Source organism: Ictalurus punctatus, chromosome 28 (genome assembly GCF_001660625.3).
Source record: "Ictalurus punctatus breed USDA103 chromosome 28, Coco_2.0, whole genome shotgun sequence".
In the NCBI taxonomy this organism is placed as follows: Eukaryota; Metazoa; Chordata; class Actinopteri; order Siluriformes; family Ictaluridae; genus Ictalurus; species Ictalurus punctatus.
This window is the reverse complement of record NC_030443.2, coordinates 8,094,197-8,111,313: the sequence shown is the minus strand read 5'-3', so window position 1 is coordinate 8,111,313 and position 17,117 is coordinate 8,094,197. Positions and strand designations below refer to the sequence as shown.

The 17,117-nt window shown below is 41.3% G+C and overlaps 1 protein-coding gene across 1 annotated transcript in view; it reads right to left on the bottom strand.

Annotated features, from left to right (window-relative positions):
- Positions 1 to 17,117, bottom strand: part of ajm1 (apical junction component 1 homolog) — a 62,892-nt gene that overhangs the window by 14,834 nt on the left and 30,941 nt on the right. The window contains exon 2 of the mRNA XM_017460342.3: positions 10,331 to 10,604. The gene's annotated coding sequence lies outside the window, so the exon portion shown is untranslated. The remainder of the gene's footprint in view (positions 1 to 10,330; positions 10,605 to 17,117) is intronic.

The window sequence follows — 17,117 nt, the reverse complement described above, 5'->3', positions numbered from 1 at the left end:
GCCGGCCGCGTTGGGTGCCAATACTTTCGAGTGCCTGACATGTCGGGCACCAATACTTTCCAGTGCCGGATGCATCGGGCACCAATACGTTCGAGTGCCAGACGCGGAGGACGCCAATACTTTCCAGAGCCGACCGCGTAGTGCGCCAATACTTTTGAGAGCCGGACAGTTAGGGCGCCAGCACTGTTAGAGCTGGCCGTGTGGTGCGCTAATACTTTTTAGGGCCAGCCTTCAAGGGCGCCAGTATTTTTGAGAGCTGGCCGTGCGGGGTGCCAATACTTTTGAGAGGTGGCCGGAAAGGGTGCCAATACTTCTGAGAGCCGAACAGATCGGGTGCCGATACATTTTAGAGCCGAATGTGTACGGAGGCAAAACTTTTAGAGCTTTCTCTATAGAGGGCCAATACTTTCCAAAATCAATGCAAGTCTATGGGAAATTTTCCGACTTTGAGCTTCCGTAGAGGGAATTCTGGCAGTCCGATCGCTTATAAAAGTCATAGCACACCTCTCCTCAATAAGCCGATCGATTTGACATCTCACCCGTCGATCTCCGACAAACAGTGCAAGACTAGTTATGCGCCGAAAAAAAGTGGAAGAAGAATAATTATAATAACTTTTTTAGCATGGTGTTAGCATGTTTTACCATGATGCTAGCATGTTTTAGTATGATGCTAGCTTGTTGCTAACATGTGTTAGCACAATGCTGGCCGTGAGAGGTGGACGTGTAGGACGCCAATATTTTCGAGAGCTGGACGCGTAGGGTTCTAATAGTTTTGAGAGCCGGACATGTAGGGCGCCAATACTTTTGAAGTCCGGACGCTTTGGGCACCAATACTTTTGAGAGCCGGCTGCGTAGTGCGCCAATAGTTTTGAGAGCCGGACGCGTAGAGCGCTAATAGTTTTGAGAGCCGGACTCTCTCAAAAGTATTGGCGCCCTTCGCCTCTGGATCTCAAAAGTATTGGCACCCTACGCTGTAGGCTCTCAAAAGTATTGATGCCCTTCACGGGCAGCTATGAAAAGTAATGCTAATAACAAGTGCTGAGGTGCACCCCTAAACACACACACACACACACACACACACACACACACACACACACACACACACACACACACACATACCTTGTACTCTGAATGCATTGGTTTAAATTCACTGATATGGTGGCAGGCCAGAAAGATTTATTAAAAGCATGAACATTTAAATAATTATTAGTGACATCAAGCTACATTTTGCTGACAGGACACAGGCTGAATGGTGATGCATGGTGGCCCATTAGGAGGTAGTATATAACACTGCAATGCATTAGCGTCATTAACAAATAACTGGCTATCGCAAACATTACATAGAGCATAACCTTAGCTGGTTTCACGGCCACAATGCCAGCTGCCTCAGACAAACATATAATAACCCGTCTTTCAGGTGCTTTGCCAAATTCCAGGTGTCTCCTCGCTTTGTCTGAAATGAACGATAGCATCGGTTACACGCCGGCAACCGATGCTACCTTTCATCTCAACAAGCTTTTCTCTCTCTGCCTCTCAATGAGTTGGGGCAGAGCTAAACTTAAGCTAAGCTAATCTTCTATAGTTTTTCCCATGTGCTTGTAAGCATTCTTCTTCTTCTTCTTTACCACTTGTGGACCGACTAAAACACTTACGGGTATTTGCTGCCCCCTTCAGTTCTGGATGAATTACAACTTCGGTACCCACGCTACTGCCGAAAAACAAGTACCGTCACGTTTTAAGAATGTTGGTATCGACATGGTACAGAAGTATCGGTTCTCGTGACATCCCTAGTGTCATTAACATTAATCAAAAAACAAAAGACAAAGAGAAAATCACCCACTCACTCCTTTGACTGAATAACTTAAATACAGTAAATTTAATAAGAATCACTGTATATCATATAGTGAAGTCTATTTTATTTTACATTTAATTGCTTTATTCAATTTCCACTTGAATACTGCCGATTGACCTACCTGAGAAAATGTATCTTTATCGTGAAATAAGATTCTAAGCATTAGCATTTGGTGATTCCAGTCTTGAATTTCATGTGAAATGTTAAATGTACTTCTTAATGTAATAAATATCATAAACCATGCTGATAGGGATTTCATTTTAAAATTAAAATGAAAAAAAGTTACAAGAACAGAGCTGTGTTCAGAAATGAGTTTGTTGTCATTCATAGACAGATTAAAAACAGTAATAAAGCATGAAGCTTGTTAAGACATGTTGCTAGTTACTAGTTTCATGATAAACCACGATAAAATTCCCAGACGATTAGTATTACCGTGTCACACTTATCATTTAAACCGTGAGTGATTATCATGACTTATAAAACTCACGGTAAATGCTGTCCACACATACCCAGCATAAGTCCAACACAAATTCGAAGTGTGGTTATATTTTGGATTTTATAAAAATGCTGAGGGAAACTTAATAGAAGATGGTAATCCTGTCTGTAGAGCTTGCCAGAAGGCGCTTCGTTGGCGGTTTCTCCTCTTTTCACCCTCGCTTTTAAATCGTTTATAAATGCCTGCGTGGCGGCAATACATTTCACTTTCGCTTTCGAATTAGTGGCAATTTTACGGGGTTAGAATTGTTTCATATTTCCAAATAAATAGATTATGATCCATAAATAAATGTAGCGAGCTTCACAAAGATACAACAAATTCACAAATAAATAGAATGAGATCCACAAATATATGTTAGGAGTTTCACAAAAATGAATTAAATTCACAAATAAATAAAGAGATTTTTCGAGGCCTTGATGCTCACGTACAAGTCCTTGACTGGAACAGCACCCCCCTACCTCAGCACTCCCTGAAGGCTTACGTTCCCTCACGCAATATGCGATCGATTAATGACCGATGCTTAGTAGTGCCTACTCAGCGTGGCTCAAGGTCCCTTTCCAGAACCTTCACACTATCTGTCCGTCAGTGGTGGAATGAACTTCCAACCTCAATCCGGACAGCAGAATCTGTCACTATCTTCAAAAAACAGCTAAAGACCCACCTCTTCTGTGAACACCTAACTAACCCCTAAAATGCCAATCCCACATTATTATAAAAAAATTTTTAAAAACCCACTCTGGCACTTACACCTCTACTGTGTGCACTTTGCTTCTCTAGAACTCAATTAAAAGATCTTGTATGGTAGCACTACTTGTATTGTTCTCCACTTGATATATCGTTGTATTTCCTCATTTGTAAGTTGCTTTGGATAAAAGTGTCTGCTAAATGAATAAATGTAAATGTAAATCAGTGAATCAATCAGTTACTAATCCATCAGACCACTCATCTATAATAACAATGCATTTATGACCCATAATGTTGCTGGTTTTCTTTTAGATGTTGTTACAGTGATGCTGTTAGATGGTTAGAACCACTCTCCTGTCATCAGTCCTACTGATTGACCATGTTAGACAGCCTTTATAGTATATGATTCTTTATACTCATCTCTCCACTAAAAGTTGCCATTTTGTTGTAATTATTTCTATAAATGTAAAAATAAAATACCATTAGGTTATATTAGTAGTGTCATTCTCATATTCATTATTGTGACCACACACAGTCTGTTTACAATGTCAACCAGGGTGATAAGAATATTATCAAAGTAGTAAAATTAGCTCTTTGGTGATATAGGCCTTTTTTTTTACATTGCCCCTGCCCCTGAGGGCGGTGCCGCAGTGGTCAAGTGATATAATTGGTGTGCAGCCGAACACCATGTACCGACTATCGCAGCAAGCTTAGTGACAACCATCCATTACTTTATAGTCAAATATAAAACCTGTTTAAATGATTTCAGAGTGTGTATCAGTACTTTTGTACATTTTCAACACATTTTGACAATATTGTGATAGTTTTGGTCACGATAATTGTGATGTGAAATTTTCTTACCGTTCCATCTCTACATGCTGCTAAATGTAACTCTACTCTGTACTCTCTCTCTGAGCCTATATCACTGTGACGATAGGCATCAAATAATTGGAACCCTGGAGGACACAATATAGTGTGATACAATAACAAAACAGATTAATTTGTATTTTCATACACTTGTAATATAATAAAAGTTCTACATATACCTCTATATCCCTTTTTTTCTTTTAAACCATTTTTTGATAGGAAACTAGGTGAGGTGCTGATGACATGAAATAAAAATCTTAAATGGTAATGGCAAGCAGTGGCAGCAGGTTAAAATAAAAGGCGGGGGGGGGGGGGGGGGGTTGCGGGTGCAAACAAACTGAAAATCACACCATTAGTAATGTGGGACTGAATGTTCAGCAAAGCTAAGCTTCCCAAAAAACTGTAGAATTATAGCATTGTCAAGAAGGCTGTGGCTACTTTCATGCTGTTTTTCAGAAAGATGTTTAAGTCTTGTACCCCGGGTACCAGGACTTTGAAACAGCTAACAAAGAAAACAATAAAATGCAGGACTTACATCTCATCAAACTAGCCAACGCTGTTTGCCATAACAAGTGCCGGAGAAACCCCGGGTATAAGCTTGTCCACAATTTAAAAAAAATTGTAAGTTGGGTCAATCTAGTCCAAACTCCATTATCCTTTTTTTCTCTTCATTTGAACACCAACGAGGGTTGTGTGTAAAGATAAAACCAAATTTTCTTTCATCTGGAAGAAATGTTGCACCTACTTCTATGTTGTTAACAATCTCTTGCAGTAGCAGGAAAGAGTCGTTGAGAATGGTCCAAGCACATGAGGTCAAAAAATATTAAAACAATATTAAGTCACTAACAACAAAAGTGGGAGTGTCAAGGACAATATGAAGCAAGCCAATTACAGAGCAGCCTCAAGTCACCTGCTTTTCAAAAGTTTAAGGACGTACATTCACACTCATTTGGCCAGCGCTCTGCACACAGATATGATTGAAGTACAATTGAGATTTTTTTTTTTAAATAAATGCTAACTTGACTACCAGGCAAATAATATGACTAAATAATTATATTACATAATTATTTTGCAATATGTATTTAAGTTAGGTTTAATGTGTTTAAGTAGACTTCTTCTCTGGATAACTTGAAGGGAATGCCCCAGCGCTCCCTACTGACCAGCTGCCACTGATGGCAAGATGTAGTAGCGGTACTTTTTGTTACATTTATGTTGCCAATATTATGTGAAAGTTAAAATATTAATTTAACAGTTCAGTGTTTACTTTACAATTGCAATTTCAAATCTTCTTTCAAATTAATTATTTTCTGGACTTAGCCGGACTCGACTCGTACTCGGCCATTAAGGACTCGGACTTGAGTCCTACTCGGCCCCTTTTGGACTCGGACTCAATTTTTTTAAGGACTTGGTCTTGACTCACACACTAGACATATGGAGAAGTACCTTATGCCCACAATTAAATATAGTGGTGGCTATTTAATGTTTTGGGGCTGTTTTTCTGCCAGAGGACCTGGACATTTTGTTCAGATACATGGCATCATGGACTCTATCAAATATCAACAGATATTAAATGAATGACTGCCTCTGCCAGGAAGCTTAAAATGGGCCATGGTTGGATCTTTCAGCAGGACAATGATCCAAAACATACATCAATATCAACACAAAAATGGTTTACTGACCACAAAACCAAGTTCCAGTCATAGCCACCCCAGTCCTCTGAATTGAAGCCCATAGAAAACCTGTGGGGTGAAGTGAAGAAGAAAGCCCCTTGCCATGTATTCTCCAACCTCATCAGACATTATAAGAGAATTCTCAGAGCTGTTATCTTGGCAAAGGAAGGTAGCACAAAGTATTGACTAAAAGGGTGCCAATAATTGCTGCACACCAATATTTAACATATAACCTATATATATATATATATATATATATATATATATATATATATATATATATATATATATATATATAAACCTGTGCTTTGTTTGCAATTGTTTGATATCCTGATATCTTTTTTTGAACAAAAGATCAAAAAGTTTAACAATAAAGACAATTTTTCACAGCCTTTTTTGTTCATATTTACCAAAGGTGCCAATATTAGTGGAGGGCACTGTATATATACTTACACCGATCAGCCATAACATTAACCACCTGCCTAATATTGGTCTCCCCTTGTGCTGCCAAAACAGCTCTGAGGCATTGAGTCCACAACAAGATCTCTGAAGGCATGCAATGACAAGATGTTAGCTACAGATCCTTTAAGTCCTGTACATTTCGAGGTGCGGCCTCCATGGATGGGACTTGTTTGTCCATCCCACAGATGCTCAATCAGATTGAGATCTGGGGAATTTGGAGGCCAAGTCAACACTGAACACTTTATCATGTTCCTCAAACCATTCATGAACAATTTTTGAATTGTGGCAGGGCACATTATCCTGTTGAAATAGGCCATTGCCATTAGGGATTATCATTGCCATGAAGGGGTGTACGTGGTTGCAACAATATTTAGGTAGGTGGTATGTCAAAGTAACAGCCATATGAATGCCAGGACCCAAGGTTTCCCAGCAGACCATTGCCCAGAGCATCACACTGCATTTGCCAGCTTGCCTTCATCCCATAGTGCATCCTGGTGCCATCTCTTTCCCAGGTAAGTGATGCACACATACCTAGCTGTACACATGATGTAAAATAAAATGTGATTCATCACATTTTGACCAGAAGGTCAAAGGTGACCAGGCCACCTTCTTCTATTGCTCCATGGTCAAGTTCTTATGTTCACATGCTCAAAAAGTTATTATTTGCATTACTATATTCTTTCTGGCAGCTCAAACCAATTTGGCCGTTTTCCTCTGATCTCTCTTATCAACAAGGTGTTTCCACCCACAGAACTGTCACTCAATCTGTGTTTTTTTGTTTTTCGCACCATTCTGTGTAAACTCTAGAAAATTGTGTTGTGTGTGGAAAATACCAGGAGATCAGCAGTTTCTGAAATACTCAAACCACCTCATCTGGTACCAACAACTATGACACAGTTAAAGTCACAGAGATAATTTTTTCCTATTCTCTTGACCTGTATCTGCTTGATTTTATGCACTGTGCTGTTGCAACATGATCACTGGCTCATCCCACATGGCTGACTGGATAACTCCATAAATGAGCAGGTGTACAGGTGTTTCTGAAGTTAAAAACAACTGTCAAAAATACATAAACAGTTTAGAGTTAGTTTTAGGTCACAGGCAAAGTGTATTGAGTAGAACACCAATCGTCTTTCTGCATAGTGCACATGAACTGTCTACAGCATCCTACTTTCAACTGTTGACAGCAAGATTGCCAAAGGATCTATCAATGGGACTCTGACAACATCTCAGGTACAGTTTTATGTTCTCTGTCAAGCAAAGTTATTTAAAATGTAATTATTTTTAATAGTTTAATTTTAAGTTTCAGTTAGGTCTCAATGGCTTAAATAAAGTGCATTGCTGTTGTATTCATTATAGTCCATGCTGTAGGCTATACAGAAAATACATTACCAGAGCAGCAGCTTGATAACTGCTGACCTAAATTAGCATTTACAATCGAAGTTTGCAGGACTTTAGTAGAATAATTTTTTTACGTTCTGTAAACTTAGAGACAAACTAACTTAACAATACTAGCTTTGGTTTTAATGTAATTGTGCAGTGATGAGTTACTAACTAGCACATCACTGCACAATCATATTAAAACCAAAGCTAGTATTGTTAAGTTAGCTTGTGTCTATTAGTCTCTAGACTAATAGAGGAATTTAATGACTATTCTGAACACTTCTGGCTATAGAGGTGATTACTGTTTATAAGTACTTACTATTAAGATTTTTGCTATTTGTTGCTATTGTCTTTGTTTATCAGGTCCCATTAGTGGACATCATTAGCACTGCACAGACTGTTGTGTTGATGCTGTTCAAACAGCTTAAGATGGGCAGGGAATGTATGGGTAAGAGAGCAGGTCTTAGACAGGGAGGTCAGACAGACAGAGACCAGCCCAGTCACCATGGACAGTCAAAACGGGCAGTGGTGCAATAAAACATCTTGCAACTGAAAGAATTTTGCATGGAGGAGTGGTTGAAAATTCCAGCAAGCCTGGTGGACAATTATGCAAAATGCCTACAAGAAGTTATTTCTGCTAAAGGAGGCAATGCTAGCTTCTGAGTCCAAGGGTGTACTTACTTTTTCCCACAGAAGAAAGTCTATTGATATTTCTGTTGAATAAATTATTGAAAAAGCTAAAGGTTTTTCCTTGTGGTTTTGTTCAAGTATATAAACTTTATTAATAGGCACTGTTTTAAAGATGATCAAATGTTTGCTTGTCCAAATATGTCAAAAGAGCCAACAATTTCATGGGGTATATTTATTTTTTCACATGCCTGTAAATGGGTCTAAATAGTTTATATTAAAGGCTTTCAAATGGTTGTCATCCCTCCACCAAAAGAAGAAACTGACACTACTGCATTGCCACTAAAAGCAAAGGGATTTTAAAAAATGGAGAAAAAAAATAAAAGCCCAGTGCACAATGTTCAGCAAAATGACTCCCCTTCAGGTTCTTCTAATACATATCCAGGGATGCCAGGAGGAGCATGCAGATTTTTGTACTTAACTAGTGTAAGTTAAGGCTTAGTTTTATTTACAGACCATTTAGATTAACTAAAATGTAGTCAATTTTAGGGCAGTTATTGTTCTTTTATGTTGGTAGAACTGCATTATTCATTAGTTGCTACGTGGATGAACCCAACACATCAACACAAACCAAGCAAAGACAGTGGTGCTTTAAGCAAAAAGTTCCCAACAGGTGAAGTGCATATTTATATTTCTAAAAGTAGACACTTGCCTTTTTAATTGGTTGTATTTGCTATTTTCTAGAAATGCTTGGAGAGATTGAAAGGAAAGGCTTTGTCTGCAGTATAGACAAAAAGGGAAATAATCCTGTTTCCTGTCTTAAAAGCTAGAACCATAAATACTTCAGGTATGAAATTCATTAGTTCTGACATGTTCATTTTATTTGTGTCTAGTTAATGGAAAATACATTGAAATGTACCATTTACACTTTTTTTTATTCATCTTGTTATTAGGAGTGCAGGAGAAATCATGCCAGCCAACTTGGCACAAGGTGGACCTCCACCAGCCTTTAAGCATGAGCCTTTATGCCACACCTTATTGTGAAGGTAAATATAATGAAATAGCAGACATTGAAAACTACAAGTTTATGCACAGTATAATTCTCAGTCTTTAAAATGAGCATATAATGGTTGCTTATTCATGACTGACAAATCCCTGCACTCTTAATCTTTTAACTACCCTTGACTTATCTGGGTTATACAGATTTACAGATTTTATGACATCCCAAAGGTTATGAATAGGCATCCAGATGATTGTCTACCAATGTCTGTACCAGGAGATAATGACACGGTAAAAAAAATTGCAGTGTTCCCATTGAATTAATGGTTAGTGTGTGAAATACAGTAGATTATATAAATTCAAGGTAAACATATTTGATTATGTTTTCAGGTTGGTTTTATTCTGGAGATGTGCCACCCTGTCATCACTGAGAAGTGCAGCATGGAAAAAAAACATCATGAACTTTTTCCAGGACTTTTACAGAAAACTGACGTTTGGTTTTACAGAAAACCAAATTAACAAAAATAAATAATCTGTTAACCTTATTTTCACACTAACTTATTTCAATATTTTATAAAAGAATAAGGCGAAAATGCTAAACGACTGTTAGCAAAATTCTACAGTGGATGACAGGACATGGGTACAAGCCTATTTTGCTTTTTGCTTTTAAGAGAAAAATGGGACTTTATCATCATGGTCAAGTTTTGTCATGATGGTCATATGCATCATACTATATTCCAAGTTCATTTCACTCACACTATAAACAGCATTTTGTTTGTTTGACAACTTTATTTTTTGTTGCAATTTTTGTCAATAAGAAAATACTATCAACAACGCGTTGTTTGTTACTAAATAAAATTGTATTAACTGGCTCTGTCAGCCAAAGTACAATGTGTAGGTTTACAGGCCTGTGCAATCCATTTCATAATAAATAAGTTTACATGGAGCTTTTATTTGCAGATTAGACTTGACTTTCAACATACTCAACCATTGATATGTACAGTAACTGATCCTGCTATATGGTTCAGATGGTGCAAGATGATTGATGATGGATTTTACTGTTTCCATCACAGCTAGAGTCAGTGGCCATTCAATTGCAGGGACTTGAACTCAAAATGGTTCTTCATTTGCAACATTCATTTAATTCATTTGAATTAAATCATTCCAAACAGCCCCATATTATGAAATTTATTTTTTAAAAGCAATTATTGTGTTTTACATACATAATTTGAAGATACTGAATAATGGGGCAAGTCATACCTATCTAAAATGAAGTGCTTTAAAACAAACCTGAAAATCCTCTTCAGTGTCTGAATTCTGGATGTGTCCCAGTATCCACAGCTAGTTAGGGGTAAGGCCACCTTCAGATCGTAAGGGAAGATTGTCCCAGCCTTCAGTAAAGATGTGAAGATAATGTTCTAGTCATGAAAGAAACACATAATATGCACAAAACTTGTGGAGAGAAATTGAGAAATCCAACAAGCCATCCTCTTCAAGGATATGAAGAACTTCATAGTACAGCTGAGTTATGCTGAGCCAGGCATCTCGCCATAGATGCTCGATTCTAAATAACAAAGAGAAAAGAGAGAGAAATAGCATTTAGCCTAAAAAAGTGATAACCTGCTCATATAGACAGGTAACTTCTTGAACAAAAACCTATCTAACTATTAAAAAACTATAAATTAGTAGGGGAATTAGTAATACGTGATCACACAAAGGTAGTAGCAAATAGATATGTATTCTATGTAATGTATATCTGTAGTGCTGAAAGGCTGCTTTTTGAGAATAAACTTTATTAAAAGTGATACATATAAATCTACACAAAGCCCCCGTATTCACACATTCCACAATCAGAGCACTCCACATAAGCAATGACTGTGACAATTAAAACATCTTTAAAAAAAACTGCAATCACCCATTTTCTGCCATGTTTTCATCTGGATTTATTGTGCTTATAACCACTAACTTACCACAAATTGTTTCATTCACTTTGCATGTATTAGTATAGTACTAGTATGTTTCTTATATTTTACTATTAGTAGTGTACTTAACAACAGTTAATATATGTCTTGTGTGGTATGTACGTGTCTGTTACGTAATTTCCTGAAGGATAAGTGTAAGGAAATTCAGGGAAAATGTTATTATATGTACATGTTAATATTTCGAACAGGTTTAATCCAAACATCATGAAAAGTGTGGAACCACCCATCTGCAGAGACAATGGACTGATTAACCTCATGGGCATGAGACACCAAATAAACTCTCTAAACGCCACTTAAATGCTGACCAGACGACTGATGAATAACCATTGTGGGAAACCCCTCAACATGACGACTTAACGAGGAAATCCCCTCAACAGGCGCAGTACCTCCAGAATCTAGCTAAGACTGGTGCACATAATATTAAGTTTAAAGCCCTTCTAAAGGAGTGAAATTAGATTCATATGTTGATGGTTCATTCAGGTCATGGTCTATGACATAAAATACTGTGCTATAAACACGGAACTTCATTCACGCTGTTAAACGCCATTTTCACCCTGCTTATGTATGTGTGTGTGTGCATGTGTTTATGTATTACATTCATTTCTGTGTCGTACAAGAGTTTAATAAAATCTTGTCAGTTCTTAAACATACATGTCTTATTGTTCACATATGTCTATTGCCTTGAACTGCCGATCTTGCTACATGCTCTTAAAATAATGTTTCACTGTATTTAGGATATTATTGCCGGTGGCCACAGAGGTAATATCTAATGCAAAATTAATGAATACGCTAAGTTCAACAAATTGCTGGATGAATAGTTGATCAAAACTAAATTAGCCAAATTTCCCCTTTCGAGCTGATCTGCTAGTCTTTCCTACATATTTGGTGGAGAATACAGGTATTTCAATCTAAACAACTACTTTTTGTTACATATAATGGTGGAGATGCAACAACTTAACCCGAACAGCTAATTTTCCCTACAAAGTATTATGATTTAACAGTTGCATGATTTAAAAGTATAATACAAAGTATTATGATTTAATAGTTGCATGATTTACTTTGTACGAGCATGTATGAAAAACAACGAATGTGCTTCTATGTGTCATATCCCAGCCCAACCATGACTCAATTTCCCAAGAAGCAACACACACCCCTTACACACGCATGAGCTCACCTTCCCCAGAGTTCTAATCACACACACCTGTCACCAATCTCACACACACTCATACCACAGCATATAGAGACTCTTTCACCACAATGACTTTGCGAAGTATGCGTTCAGTAGACTTGTTCTCTGTCGTTTTACAAACCGTTGATTCCCTGTGTTTGTTCGCTTAGTTTCATCGACCTTATCTTCCGTTCCGATTACGTATTCTGCCTTACCCCTATTGTTTCATTCACCGATCGCCTGACCTCTGCCTGCCTTACGACTACGAACTTTGATCACCCCCTTTGCCTACGTATTCATCCTGCCGCCTGCTTCTGCTTCCGTGCTCCCTACGGTACGTGACAGAATACTTTGCATTCCTATGGAAGCAGCGGGTGATCTGCGTTGGCAGCAAGTCATCGACAGCCACGGCCGGCTTATCAGCGACCATGACCAAAGAATAGCCAACCTGACCGAGCAGGTAGCTAGGCTAAATCAAACCACGCCGTTCGCTACGGCAGCGACTACGCGTTTACCCCCCCACCCCGGCGCCGGAGAAATACGACGGGGATCCGGCACGCTGCTGGGGCTCTCTCCTACAATGCTCCCTGCTCTTCTCTACCTACCCAGACATGACTGAGAGTCAGAAGATCATCCATTTTATGGAACTTTTGACCGGGAGAGCTCTGCTCTGGGCCACAGCGGAGTGGGAGCAGGGAGATAGCACCATAGCCACGTATGATCAGCTGACGGAGCGTTTCCGGACCGTCTTTGATCACTCTCCAGACACTCAGGGAGACTGGGGAGGAATTGTTAACCCTGAAACAAGGATCACGCTGCGTGGTGGATTATGCTCTCGAGTTTCGCACTGTAGCAGCGAGGAGTGGATGGAACCAACCCGCCCTCAAAACTATATTTCGCTAGGGATTAAATCCTGACATCGTGACCGAACTGGCGTGTCGAGATGACCAACTAACACTCGACTCATTAATTAGCCTGATGATTCGCCTGGACCGTCTGCTACAAAGCCGCCGCCCCATACGCCGCGAGGTGGAGGTGGCTGTGCAAGGTCCTCCCGTTGAGCCCATGCAGCTGGGTCGGACACGGGTTAGCATGGAGGAGAGAGAACGATGATGACGCGAACATCGCTGTTTTTACTGCAGCGAAGAAAGGCACTTCGTTCAACAATGCCCTCTTAAGCAACGCCATGCCCCAGGAGAGAGCGCAACCACTAAGCAGTATCAGCCAAGGGTGAGTTTGGGTGTAGCAGCCCAGAGCGCATTTCAATCTGCATTTGTTATGCCGGTCATATTAGAGTACTCAGGGCTGTCTTGTGTTTTAGAAGCGCTGATTGACTCAGGAGCGGCGGGGAATTTTCATCGACCAAACCACCATACAGCAGCACAACATCCCCGTCCGTCCATTAATCACCCCATGCCGAATTCAAGCTATCGATGGAACCCCCATTGGGAAGGGGTTCATTACACACTGCACTGAATCAGTCAACCTCCGCACCAGCGCCCTCCATCAGGAGAGTATGATTTTCCATGTCACTGTGTCTGCTCAAAATCCAGTGGTTCTAGGCCTTCCTTGGCTAGAATACCATAACCCGAGAAGTTCTTGGACTCAAAAGGATATAATACACTGGTTCCCTCATTGCATCAAGCATTGTCTCCAGACACCTGTGATCATGTTAGCAACCACGTCCATAGAGAGCCCTAACACTATGACCACCGTCCATATTCCCAGTGAATACCAAGACCTCAGTGAAGCTTTTACTAAAGAAAGGGCCAGTGGATTACCACCTCATTGGCCCTACGACTGCACCATTGATCTGCTCCCAGGCACAACACCACCCCGAGGAAGAGTTTACCCACTAACGCAGACTGAGCAGAAAGCCATGGAAGAATACATTCAAGAAGCATTACACCAGGGTTACATATGACCCTCAACATTCCCAGTATCTGCCGGATTTTTCTTTGTGGAGAAGAAAGGAGGAGGGTTACGACCATGCAGAGACTATCTGGGCTTAAACCAATGCTGCATCAAGTATCGCTATCCACTACTGTTAGTACCCGTTGCTCTAGAACAGCTGCGCACTGCTACCATTTTCACCAAGTTGGATCTACGCAGCACTTACAACTTAGTCCGGGTCAGAGAGGGGGATGAGTGGAAAACGGGGTTCAGCACCATGTCCGGGCACTACGAATACTTGGTCATGCCATTTGGGCTTTCTAACGCTCCCTCAGTCTTCCAATGTCTCATCAACGACGTCTTAAGGGACATGCTGGGACGTCATGTAATCACGTACATCGATGACATCTTGATCTACTCCAATTCCAAGGAAGAACACATTCACCACGTCCGTCAGGTTCTGCAACGATTACTCCAACACCAGTTGTATGTCAAAGCTGGAAAGTGTGAATTTCATAAGGACACTATTTCATTTCTAGGATACATCATTAGCCCTTGTTGCGACGGACCGACAGCCGGCGCACATGATAAGAAAGTCGCTCCTTCCCCAACTGCCGCACTGGCAAGAAGCAGACAGCCTCGTGCCAAACACACCGTCAGCCGGAAGGACCGTCACGGTGGGGCGGGACTGTTGACGCTACACCGGCTGGCGATTGGGGAGTCCGTCGGGGAAATTCCACCACTCAGGCGACGGCGGAGGAGGATAAAAGGATGCGCTTCCGGCCGCGCAGAGAGAACGACTAAGAGACAGACTCCGTGCGTGCTCTTCAGCGGCATATAGGCACGCCGACATTGACCACGACGGTATCCTCTCTCAAATCTCTAATCCCTTTCTCTCTCTCACCTTCTTTCCCCGAAGGTGCGAGCGCGGACGAGACCACCGGGTGGTGAGATCGCGTTCAACGGTGGATGACGGCACGGGAGACCCACGCGCACGTCTCGGGAACCCCGACATGCCCTCGAGAAGGTCACAACGCCAGCCACACCCCCACGAAACCCCTCGCACTCACACGCCCTCACCTCCTCATGACAGACAATCCACACACGGACAAATAAAGCACTCATTTTGACTGCAACCTGTCTCTTGTGGGTCTGTGCTCCGCCCTCCCCCAGGCTAATTCCCCTACACCCTGAAGGGGTTACACCATGGATCACAAAAAAGTCAAAGCAGTGGTGAACTGGCCTACACCCACAAAGGTGAAGGAGTTACAGAGGTTTCTGGGTTTTGCAAATTTTTACAGACTATTCATCCGGAATTTTAGTGCCATAGCCAATCCTTTGACATCCTTGCTAAAAGGTAAACCAAGACGCCTGCCTTGGAACCAGCTGCCCAAGCCGTACTTGATCAGCTCAAGAAGGCCTTTACAACCGCCCCCATTATCAAACACCCAGACCCATCTAGACCATTCGTAGTGGAGGTCGACGCATCGAAGACAGGTGTAGGAGCGGTTCTCTCCCCACGCTTTGGAGAAAGGCCAAAACTCCATCTTGTGGCTTTCTTTTCATGTACAGTAAGCTCTCACCCGCCGAAAGAAACTATGATGTGGGCAATCGAGAACTCTTAGCTGTTAAATTAGCCCTAGAGGAATGGCGGCACTGGTTGGAAGGAGCTACACATCCCTTCGTCATATTTACCGATCACAAGAACTTGGAATATTTACGCACTGCAAAGAGGTCGTCACCCCGCCCAATGGTCACTGTTTTTTACCAGGTTCCAGTTCACCCTGTCATACCGACCGGGATCCAAGAACACAAAAGCCGATGCCCTGTCACATCTGGACCACAAAGAGTACATCATTCCCCCCTCATGTATTATCAGTGCCCTAGAGTGGGAACTTGATCAAGAATTAGAGGACGTTCCCCAGTCACAAGTTCCCAAAAAATGTCCATCAGGAAGACTATTCGTGCCCAAACATTACCGACAAGAACTCGTTATCTGGGCCCACACAGTAGTCAGTACAGGTCACCCAGGGGCACAATGCACATACCATTTGCTACAGGGAAAGTACTGGTGGCCTAATATGGAAAGGGAGGTACACAGAGTGGTGGCATCCTGTTCCTCGTGTGCACAAAGTAAGGTACCACGGACACTTCCTGCTGGCAAATTCCCTTACCCTTACCGGAACGTCCCTGGCCACATATATCTGTGGATTTCGTAACCGATCTACCCAAGTCCCAGGGAAACACAACCATTCTTTTCACGCTGGACCGATTCTCAAAGTCAGTACGTTTCATTCCACTTCACACCCTACCCACCGCCTTCATGACAGCCGAGCTACTATTCCAATATATTTTCAGGTATTTCGGCATTCCGGAGGAGGTAATCTGCGACAGGGGTCCTCAATTCACCTCCAGGGTATGGGCCAGCTTTATGGAAAAGATGGGAGTCACCGTAAATCTCACGTCAGGGTATCATCCACAAGCTAATGGCCAAGTGGAACGGGTCAACCAAGAATTAGGCCGATTCCTCCAAACTTTCTGTGCCTCTAACCCCAAAGATTGGAGCAAGTTTCTTTCTAAGATATATTGGTTATTTACTGTGTAAATACAGTATAAATACTGGAGCTTGAGCTCCAGGTGTCAGATCATTTCTGAGAATCCTCATCGGTGTGGATCTCGTGTGGTGGAACGTAACCAATAAATCTGGACTCTTGCTTCTTCTCACTCACGGCTGGTGTCTTTTTTTCTATCTCCAATTGGGTACACAGATGTGAGTATTTGCCTCTATGTTGAATTTTAAGTGTTTTTGGGTAATAGGCTAAATTTGGGCCAGCATTTGGCACCCCAGTTGGGACTGGGTTAAGATCTATATGTCTGTAATCTCTCCCGTGGGACTTCACTCTCTAAGCAACAGATAGGCCGTGTAGGAAGAAGGCATTGCAGATGCCTGTTATTTCAAAGCTCTGTCTAAGTGGTCTGTTGTTACGATTGGGAAGCCCCCGGGGTGGGAAGAAAGACTAAAGTTGCTCTCCAA